Raw genomic sequence first — 9,937 nt, forward strand, 5'->3', positions numbered from 1 at the left:
CATTCAGATAATAATCTGTTTTCCCGTTTTTGCCACCAAAGTGGATAACCTCACACTTATCCGCATTAAATTGCATCTGCCATGAATTTGCCCACTCACCTAACTTATCCAAGTCACTCTGCATCCTTTTAGCATCCTCCTCACAGCTAACACTGTCGCCCAGCTTCGTGTCATCCGCGAACTTGGAGATGCTGCATTTAATTCCCTCATCTAAGTCATTAATATATATTGTAAACAACTGGGGTCCCAGCACTGAGCCTTGCGGTATTCCACTCGTCACTGCCTGCCATTCTGAAAAGGTCCCGTTTATTCCCACTCTTTGGTTCCTGTCTGCCAACCAATTCTGTATCCACATCAATACCATATCCCCAATACCGTGTGCTTTAAGTTTGCACACCAATCTCCTGTGTGGGACCTTGTCAAAAGCCTTTTGAAAATCCAAATATACCACATCCACTGGTTCTCCCCTATCCACTCTACTAGTTACATCCTCAAAAATTTCTATGAGATTCGTCAGATATGATTTTCCTTTCACAAATCCATGCTGAATTTGTCCGATGAATTCACCGCTTTCCAAATGTGCTGTTATCACATCTTTGATAACTACCTCTAGCATTTTCCCCACCACCGATGTTAGGCTAACCGGTCTATAATTCCCCGGTTTCTCTCTCCCTCCTTTTTTAAAAAGCGGGGTTACATTAGCCACCCTCCAATTCTCAGGAACTAGTCCAGAATCTAAAGAGTTTTGAAAAATTATCACAAATGCATCCACTATTTCTTGGGCTACTTCCTTAAGCACTTTGGGATGCAGACCAGCTGGCCCTGGGGATTTATCTGCCTTTAATCTCTTCAATTTACATAACACCACTTCCCTACTAACATGTATTTCCCTCAGTTCCTCCATCTCACTAGACCCTCTGTCCCCTACTATTTCCCGAAGATTATTTATGTCCTCATTAGTGAAGACAGAACCAAAGTAGTTATTCAATTGTTCTGCCATGTCCTTGTTCCCCATAATCAATTCACCTATTTCTGTCTGTGTCATGGTCTGGATCGGAGTCTCTTTAAATTTACCTTGTTTATGTTGCGATCCGGACCGTTGATTCCCTGTTTTCCTGTGTCCCTTGACTTTGGTGATTAGAGGCAATTAACGCTCGGCTGAAACGGTAGTTTATAGTTTCCAGCTTTCAGCCGTTGGGCGCAGGAGCGTCTGCAAAGTCATCAAGGTTATGGCGTACCAATGTCATCTGGCCGGATCAAGCTAGCGTCCGCCCGAAGCGAGTGCCGATAATTCGCCTTTCCTCACCGGAGCAACCTTGTCAATTTACCTCACCACAGCGAGCATGCAAAGTTCCCTCACCGAGCTGGCTCCGTCAGTTAACCCACCGGAGGGAATCAAGAATGGCTGTCTACTGTTCCTCGGTCGAGTCTAGAGCTCACCACTACCCGGAGGATACAAGTACCACGTCCAAGTCCTAGCTCCGGCGGCATTCGAATGCCAAGTCGAGTCCTGGTCCTGGCGGCATTCAAGCACCAAGTCAAGTCCTGGTCCTGGCGGTCTGTGATTCCTGTCCTACCCCCTTGTCTGAATCCCTTCTCTGCCCCTCTGGCCTCTAGCCCTCGTCTGCAGCCCCTGCTTGCACTTTGGTCTAGTTCCATCACCGGAGCTAGTTAGGTACTGTCTGGTGCTTATTCGTGTTTGTCTTGTCTTGTCTTGTCCCCGCCTCCATCGGGTAAGTCAGGCCATCTTGCCGTTGCCCCCCGGGAGGTCATGTTCTGTCTTGTCTTGACCTTGCCTCCGTGGGGTAAGTCAGGCCTTTTTGCCGTTGCCCTGCGGAGGGTCATGAGTCCCGGCCCTATGTCCTGTACCCAAGGAGGGGTCCCTGTTCTCTGTTCTGTGTGTGAGTCCCAGCCCTATGTCCTGTTCCAAAGGAGGCGTCCCAACTCTGTGTTCTGTGTATGTGTCCATGGTTCCATATACCTGCTCCCCGAGACCGAGGCTCTGTGTTCCCATGTTCCTCCTCTCCCTAGCCCATGTCATGTCCTTGCCTGGTTCTGGGGTCCGAGCCCGAGGCAAGACCCAGGTACTGGGTCCTTGACAGTCCCTGGCTTGGAGTCCATACCCTAGCCTCTTCATGTCTCCTCTAGTTCTGGGAGCCGATTCCAAGTCCAAGCCCAGACCCTTGGTCCCAGCCCCATCATAGTCCTGAGTTCGCTATTTCCTGCTCCTGCCTTGCTCTCCTGGTATCGAACAATGAACTAAATCTAAGTAACCTCACAAGATGTATCTTGCATTTGGGTCCATCCTTGCTCCCAATGCCCCGCCATTGTGACAGTCTGTAAGGGACCTACATTTGTCTTAACCAATCTTTTTCTTTTCACATATCTATAAAATCTTTTACAGTCAGTTTTTATGTTCCCTGCTCGTTTTCTCTCATAATCTTTTTTCCCCCTTCCTAATGAAGCCCTTTGTCCTCCTCTGCTGGACTCTGAATTTTTCCTGTCCTCAGGGGAGTCGCTTTTTCTGGCTAATTTGTATGTTTCTTCTTCGGAATTGATACTACCCCTAATTTCCCTTATCAGCCACGGATGCACTAACTTCCCTGATTTATTCTTTTGCCAAACTGGGATGAACAATTGTTGTAGTTCATCCATGCAACCTTTAAATGTTTGCCATTGCATATCAACCGTCAACCCTTTAAGTATCATTTGCCAGTCTATCTTAGATAATTCACGTCTCATACCTTCAAAGTTACCCTTCTTTAAGTTCAGAACCTTTGTTTCTGAATTAACTATCTCACTCTCCATCTTAATGAAGAATTCCACCATATTATGTTCACTCTTACCCAAGGGGCCTTTCATGACAAGATTGCTAATTAACCCTTCCTCATTGCTCAATACCCAGTCTAGAATGGCCTTCTCTCTAGTTGGTTCCTCAACATGTTGGTTCAAAAAACCATCCCGCATACATTCCAAGAAATCCTCTTCCTCAGCACACTTACCAATTTGGTTCACCCAATATATATGTAGATTGAAGTCACCCATTATACCTGCTGTTCCTTTATTGCACGCATTTCTAACTTCCTTTTTAATGCCATCCCCAACCTCACTACTACTGTTAGGTGGCCTGTACACAACTCCCACCAGCATTTTCGGCCCTTAAGTGTTATGCAGCTCTACCCATATCGATTCCACATCCTCCCGGCTAATGTCCTTCCTTTCTATTGCATTAATCTCCTCTCTAACCAGCAATGCTACCCCACCTCCTTTCCTTTTATGTCTATCCCTCCTGAATATTGAATATCCCTGAATGTTGAGCTCCTATCCTTGTATTGTCTTGGAGCCATGTCTCTGTGATCCCAGCTATATCATATTCATTAATAACAATCTGCACTTTTAATTCATCCACCTTGTTACGAATGCTCCTTGCATTGACACACAAAGCCTTCAGGCTTGCTTTTACAACACTCTTAGTCCTTCAATTATGTTGAAAAGTGGCCCTTTTTGATTTTTTCCCTGGATTTGCCGGCCTGCCACTTCTACTTTTCACCTTACTACTTTTTGCTTCTACCCTCATTTTACACCCCTCTGTCTCTCTGCACTTGTTCCCATCCTCCTGTTGTGAACTAACCTTTTCTCTTCTAGTGAGGGAGGCCACCAAGAGATCTTTGACAACTCTGGAGGAGTTATGAACTTTAGTAGCTGAGATGGCAGAGACTGCGCATACAACAACTGTTGCCCGTGTGCTTCACCAGTCACAGCTGTATGGAGAGTGGCAAAGAGAAATCCACTGTTGAAAAAAAACTCACATGAAACCTTGAACTTGCCAGAAGGCATGTGGGAGACTCTGAAGTCATCTGGAAAAAGGTTCTATGGTCTGATGAATCCATCAGACTTAGCCATCAGACTAAGCACTATGTTTGGCATAAGCCAAACACCGCACATCATCAAAGACACACCATCCCTCCTGTGAAGCATACTGTGGGGATGCTTCACAGCAGCAAGCCCTGGAAGGCTTCTGAAGGTAGAGGGTAAAATGAACGCAGCAAAATACAGGGAAATCGTGGAGGAAAACCTGAAGCATTCTGCAGGAGCACTGCGAATTAGGAAAAGATTTGTTTTCCAGCAAGACAATGACTCCAAGCATAAAGCAGAAGCTACAGAGGAATGGCTTAAAAACAACAAAGTTAATGTCCTGGAGTGGCCAAGTCAGAGTCCAGACCGCAATCCAATTGAGAATTTGCGGCTGGGCTTGAAAAGAGCTGTTCACTCACAACTCCCGTGCAATCTGACAGAACTTGAACAGTTTTGTAAAGAAGAATGGGGAAAATTTGTAGAATCCAGATGTTCAAAGCTGATAGATTCCTATCCACACAGACTCAAGGCTGTAATTGCTGCCAAAGGTGCATCTACTAAATACTGAGTTGGAGTGAGTGAATGTTTATGCAATCAATTATTTTGTGCTTTATATTTGTAATTAATTTGGATCACTTTGCTGAGAGCCAAAAAGCTCCTCTGTTCTTCAGGTGGATGTTTGAAAGCAAAGGACGGTGCCATTATTATGGAAAAAGATGCGATTATGAACAAATGGACTGATTATATTCAGGAATTTTTGAAGGTGATCGAAGAGAAATTAAGAAAAACATTGAAGGTCCAAGTATTTTAAAATCGAAGTTCATAATGCATAAATAAGATGAGGAAAGGAAAGGCAGCAGGTCCTGATGAATTAGTAATAGAACAAATTATTGCACTTGAAGATTATGGAATTGAAAAATTTACTGATTTAATCAATGACATTTATGAGACTGGAATATTAACAGAAGAGATGAAAAAATCAGTATTTATCACTCTTCCTAAGAAAGCTCGAGCAATAGAATGTGATTTCATAGGACCATAAGTTTAATGAGTCATATCACCAAGATACTTCTAAGAATTTTGATGACAAGAGCTAAAAGTAAGATACAAGCTGAAATAGGCAAAGAACAATGTGGTTTTGTGAAAGACAAAGGTACAAGAAACGCGATATTGAAGTTAAGGATCCTATCAGAACGAGTATCTATTCAAATGCAAAAAGATTTGTTTGTTTGTTTTATCAACTACACAAAAGCATTTGATAAAGTGAAGTCCAATAAGTTACTTGAAATATTACAGAAAACTCTAGATCTAGATTTGAAAGACCTCTCCTAATCAGAAATCTGTACTGGGAACAAACTACGGCTATAAGAATAGATGGAGAAGTGAGTCAGTTTATGAAAATCAAGAGAGGCGTTAGACAAGGGTATGTTTTCTTCCCGGATTTATTTAATGTGTACAGTGAAACAATATTACAAAAAAAAGAGACATCTTGGGAATCAAAGTTGGCGGTGAAAGCATCAATAATTTCAGATATGCAGATGACACTGTGTTAATTGCGAGTACAGAGGAAGAACTACAAAACTTAATTGATATAATTGTTGAAGAAAATGCAAAAAATGGGTCTATCTATCAATTGCAAAAAGATAGAATGTATGGTGATATCCAAAAAGAAGGAGAATCCTATCTGCAGGCTAAGAATAAATGGGGAAGACATAAAACAAGTAAAGAACTTCTGCTACTTAGGAAGCTGGGTGATATCAGATGGCAGGTGCGATTTGCACATCAAAAGAAGAATAGGGATGGCAAAAGACACTTTTACAAGAATGGAGAGTATACTGACCAATACTATGCTAGGCATGAAAACCTGCCTCAGAGTACTGAAATGTTACGTTTATCCAGTTATGTTATATGGCTCAGAATGTTGGACAATATCTAGTAACATGAGGAAACGAATTGTAGCAGCAGAGATTTGGTTTTTGAGGAGGATGCAAAGAATATCATGGACGAAACGAAAATCTAACGATGATGTCATGAACAGAGCAAACACAAATAGAGAAATAATGTATGAGATCATGAAAAGGCAACGTGACTTCATTGGACATGTGATTAGGAAAGAGGAGTTAGAATGCACGGTAATTATGGGAAAGATTGAAGGGAAGAAAGCAAGATGAAGACAAAGACAAATGATGATGGAGAGAGCAGCCAGAGAATTGGAAATTAATACCAATGAATTGATCCACTTGACCCGAAACAGGAGTGTGTGGGCCATGGCAGTCAAAGCTCAAACTGGGCATGGCACCTGATGATGATGATGATCTATCAATATTATGTATCGCAATGTACTGCTGCTGCAAAACAACATTCATGACCTATGTCGGTGATACTAAACCTGATTCAGAAATAATAGTGCTGTCACTGGCTTGAATTTATAATAAACGTATTTTTGTTAAAGAATAAAGGTGGGGGTACTGTTCCCGGCACTTGTAGAATTGGCTGCAGTCCAAGGTCAAAATAACTTCCTCTGTTCAATGTGAGCTTGTATTCAATCATCCAGTTAACCACTTACAGTTCAGGGTCAGAACATTTTGGTAAACGCTCTCTGCAATGAAAGGGACGAAGGCTTGGTATGGTTGACTTCAATGACAGCCTGGGGGTTGCTGTGGTTCAGGCCTCTGATGAAAGCTTCCAAAAGTGAAAAGCTGGCCCCAAATTTCCTCGCAGAGAAATCAACGTAGATGACATCTTTGCCGTCGTAACCAAATCACAGGTCCGTTTTCGAGAACCATGGAGCTGTGCTGGAGTAGATTGTCCAGCTGATGTACATCCCAGATAAACACTAATTAGAAGGATAGTTTAAGAGTCATCTCAGAGCCATTCTGAGTTGGGAATGAGTTACTTAAGACAAGGTGATTTCTATCTCCTGAGTTGCAGACTGCATCTATCAGTTACAGTTTCAATCTCTTTCCTTTTATTTTAGACATCACAACATTAATGCCTCAACAAGCTCTATAGAGCCATACAGCATAGAAACAGGCCTTTCAGCCCAACTGGTGCATGCTGGCCAAGATTCACATCCAAACCAATACTACTTGTCCATATTTGGCACACATCATTTACCCTGTTTGCACTCCCTGCCTTCCCCCCTTTTCCCTCTTTCCCACCTTGAAATCTTTCTTATCCATGTACCTTTCAAATGCTTCTCTTCCACCTGCCTCAGTCAATTCCTCTCGTAGTTTGTCGTATATAGACACACATAGCTCTCCAACTGGGACAAGGCCTCTTCTCATTACAATCACTGGGATGAGGTTCAGGAGGCTGAAGAGCCAGCTTCTGCCATCAGATTTCGGAACAGTTCATGAATCCACGAACACTACTTTGCTGTTCTTTTGTTTTTGCGCTAATTTATGGTCTATGCACTGTACTGCCGCTGTAAAACTACAAATGAACAGAATCAGATTTATTTTCACCGGCGTCTATTAGCAGCGGCAATAAATGATTTTGGAGAAAAAAAAGTAGATAACCAAGTAAATCAATTACAGTACATTGAATAGATTAAAATATATTTTTAAAAAAGTGAGGTAGTGTTCATGTTTTCAATGTCCATTTAGGAATCTTATGGCAGAGGGGAAGAAGCTGTTCCTAAATTGCTGAGTGTGTGCCTTCAGGCTTCTGTACCTCCTTCCTGGCGGTAACAATGAGAAAAGATCATGCCCTGGGTGATGGGAGTCCTTAATAATGGACACTGCCTTTCTGAGGTACCGCTCCTTGAAGATGTCTTGGGTACTACGGAGGCTAGCACCCAAGATGGAGCCGACTACTTTTACAATTTTCTGTAGCTTCTTTTGGTCCTGTACCTGCCCCCTACCATACCTGACAGTGATGCAGCCTGTCAGAATGCTCTCCAGAGTACATCTACAGAAATTTTTAAGTGTTTTAGGTGAAAAACCAAATCTCTTCAAACTCCGAATGAAATATAGCCACTGTGTTGGCTTTTTATAGCTGGATCAATATGTTGCAACCAGGTTAGGTCCTCAGAGATCTTGACACACAGGACTTGAAATTGCTCACTCTCTCATTGTGTCCTAAACGAAACTTACAATTTAAACTGATTCTGATACTGACCACCCTCTGGGTGAAAGGGTTGCTCCTCAGGCTCATAGTAAATCTCTCTCCTCTCATTTTAAACCTACATTCTAGTTCTTGATTCCCCATCACTGGGGAAAAGACAGCACATTCACCCTAAATATGCTGTTAATGATTTTGGAAAGTGGAAATGAGGGGGATCAAACTGAGCAAGGTTAGGAAGGAGGAGGAGGAGGAGGAGGGAGGAGCAATCTCCATAAATTCCCTCCATTTAAGTGACACCCAACGCCATCCCCTCTCATTTGTCCCTCTCACCCACCTTTTCCACTAATCTCCCAGACACCTCGATAACCATCTCCCATCATAAACCAATTCCTCTTTCCAGTTATTCCCTCTCTCCTCCTGCACACATCTCCTGAGAATCAGTCTGCACTGCCTCCTCACACACACCCCTTCAGCACAAATCTCTGAAACCACCCCCTTACAATCAGCACCTCCCCTCATCACTCACTCCACATTTACCTACTCACATTTTGCACAGACCTGGTTAGCTTCAACCAGTCCTCCAACCCATCAGTCCCCCCATCAGCAATCACCTTCCAACCCCTGCACCACCCAGCCACACAACTCCCAGGCTCTGCATCTGTCTCATTCTTTCCACCCTCTGCACCATTCTTCACCCCACCCTCTGATCTACCTACTCAACACCTAATGCACCCACCCTTGTCAGTCCACGCCCTCTCCCTCTCCCTGGGCACCCACACATCACTTTCATTATCTACAGCCACCCTTCTGAATCCATCTGCTCAACACCCTATCCCTGCTCGGTCTAAACCGTGCAGATGAGCGCCACGCAGTTACTGAAATGCTCCCGCTCACATAGCCATCGTAGCTGTGCAGCTGGAATTTTCTTTAGTGCTGACTGCGAACGTGGATTCAGTTTTATGAATTAAATCAAACGTAAATCGAGGAACAAACTAGAAGTGGAACATGTAGATGATCTGATGAGGGCTTAAGAAGTATCTTTCATCTGGATGTGAAATTAATCTGGATGACGTTTACAAGCAAAAGATTTGTAATAAAGACAGACAAGAAAAACTTTATGAAACTCATAAGATTTTCTTTGTTGTGCTGTATTTAATTATGCCCTTCAATTAATACATAAAATAAAATGTATATGATTCTAAAAACGCAAACATGAGAAAATCTGCAGATGCTGGAAATTCAAGCAACCACACAGAAAATGCTGGTGGAACGCAGCAGGCCAGGCAGCATTATTAGGAAGAAGTACAGTCGACATTTCGGGTCGAGACCCTTCGACAGGACTAGCAGAAAAATAGAGCCAGTAAGAGATTTGAAAGTGGAAGGGGGAGGGGGAGATCTGAAACAATAGGAGAAGACAGGAGGGGGAGGGATGAAGCCTAGAGCTGGGAGATTGAGTGGCGAAAGTGATACAGGGTTGGAGAAGGGGGAGTATCATGGGAAGGAAGCCCTTGAAAGAAAGCAGAAAAGGGAAGGGAGCATCAGAGGAAGATGGAGAACAGGTGCTTTGTACTCCCCCTTCTCCAGCCTTGAATCCCTTTTGCCAATCAACCTCCCAGCCCTTGGCTTCATCCCTCCCCATCCTGTCTTCTCCTATCATTTCGGGTCTCCCCCTCCTCCTCCCACTTTCAAATCTCTTACTATCTCTTTTCTTCCGTTAGTCCTGACGAAGGGTCTCGACCCGAAACATCGACTGTACCTCTTCCTATAGATGCTGCCTGGCCTGCTGCGTTCCACCAGCATTTTGTGTGTGTTAAATGTATGTGATTGTTCAGTTTTCATTCTAAATATTCATAGTATGTTATTTACACAAAAAAATAAAGAGCTACGCAGTTTTCAGGCCATGTAAAAATTTCCAGCTCAGAACAATGGTTGGTCCATGCAGCTGTAAAAAATATTAGAGCAAAAATTGCATCCAATTCACCACCCGCCACTTCCATCCAGTATACCTGAGTGC

Source organism: Mobula birostris, chromosome 29 (assembly GCF_030028105.1).
Source record: "Mobula birostris isolate sMobBir1 chromosome 29, sMobBir1.hap1, whole genome shotgun sequence".
NCBI classification, from domain to species: domain Eukaryota; kingdom Metazoa; phylum Chordata; class Chondrichthyes; order Myliobatiformes; family Myliobatidae; genus Mobula; species Mobula birostris.